Source organism: Aplosporella prunicola (assembly GCF_010093885.1).
Source record: "Aplosporella prunicola CBS 121167 unplaced genomic scaffold K452scaffold_30, whole genome shotgun sequence".
Classification (NCBI taxonomy): domain Eukaryota; kingdom Fungi; phylum Ascomycota; class Dothideomycetes; order Botryosphaeriales; family Aplosporellaceae; genus Aplosporella; species Aplosporella prunicola.
In genome coordinates, this window is record NW_022983558.1 from 32,975 (window position 1) to 34,719 (window position 1,745).

Genomic DNA, 1,745 nt, shown 5'->3' on the forward strand with positions numbered 1-1,745 from the left:
TCTTTCTTTTTCCTTGTAGTTCTAGGCGAGGTGTCCGAACCCCTGGCATCTATAGCATCGCTTTCTTTCTATGCGGTAGAATTCGACACGGTTGGCGATTTCCTGGCTAAAGAGAAGTCCGTTCTGGACTGCATTCTGGGCTGCTTCTTCGGTGTTAAACTAGATACCTAGGGACGCGTAGTGGCCGAGCGGGGTGTCTTTCTTTTTCATCTAGGCTATATCTTCAATCTTTAAGTTTATATCTAGAAGCTTGTTTTCACGGGTAATCTTTTGGATCGCTTCTTTCTTTTCTTCTATCTAGACTTCGCCTGTTGGAGTACGGTGGACTACTACTCTAAACCTTAGGCGGTTGATCTTTATGTCTTTTCCTAATACTACAGTCTATTCCTGGTTCTGGATGGCTAACTGTTTGGCTTCCCCGGTTTTAAAGCGGATGAGGTATCCTCGTCTTGTTGCTTTTGCTCCTAGAACCTCTGTTTGCTTGGTTGGTTCCTGGCTCTTAAGTGCCTCGGATATGAGGTTTACTGCTGTTGGAGTAGGTAGGTTTCGGGTGAAGCCGTTAGCTGAGGTCTAGTCGGGGCCTGTTGGTGGGACGTCGATGAGTATTGTCGTAGGGTTATTGCCCGATTATCTGTTGTGCGCTGGTGGTGTTTGAGGTATACCGTGGGCTGTAACTGTTGCCTAGGTTGGGGGTTGGCTTTGGTTTGTTACGGCCTGAGACTGAAGCTTGCTTTCGAGTTTTTCAACTTGCTTAGCTAGGTTTTGAACTATTGTGGTAAGATCTTAGTGTTCCTTCTTGGCCTCGGCTCTTTCCTTTTGGAGGAGTTGGATAACCTCTTGCTGTTGGGATACTAGTAGGGCTAGTGTTTCATTGTTTGCGTTAGTCTTGGCTTAAGGGGTTGCTGGTGTAGACTGTGTGGTATGGCTGTTGGAGCTGCCGTCTTATATAGAGATCACGTGAACTTCGTCTTCTATATCCTGGTTGAGCCTGCGGCTCGCCTCGTGGCGTCTCTCTCTTGTATTCTTGTGCGGAGCAGCTGATTAGGACCGGGTGATTCTAGTTGTGCTTAGTAGAGTAGACGTTAACTGGCGTCGTATACGTGATTCGGTACTAGGGTTTGAAGCTATAGTTTAGACGCTGTGCCAAGTCTGCGCTTTGACCACCGGTGAGAGAATTTGCGTCTAGTGGGCGTGGACGCTATTGTGATGGAGCCTAGCCTTACGGCCGCGCTAAGGCGGTGCAGGCTTTGCTACTACGATAAGGTGTTGTGTGTGCTGTGCGCCTTCTTTTGCTGGTAGTATTGGCCCGGGTCGGGCCTTGGTTAGTAAGTTCGGATCTGGCTTTTGGTTGAGCGATTCGATTCTTTAAGATGTTGATTGATTGATTGAGTTGAGTTGAGTTGAGTTGTATTTATTTACCCTGACCCATCGCCCTGAGCGATATGCAGGCTATAGACTATTTAAAGGAAATACGCTAGGAATTTATATTAGTGTTTCAATCTAATAGAGTATAAGCAGAAGGGGAACGGAGATAAAATAAAGGAAAGGTAGAAGAATAGGAATAAGACGGGTTTTACTAGATGAGGTCGTCTCTATTTTGGAACCTTTTTGTTTGTTGAGCGAATTCAAGTACCCTTTTAATGATTGATTGATTGATTGATTCGTTTTACGTCTATATGTAGTTGGAAACTATAACGGACGGTCCATTTAGGACTGGCTAGGGGGTTTAAATACAAGATAAAAGC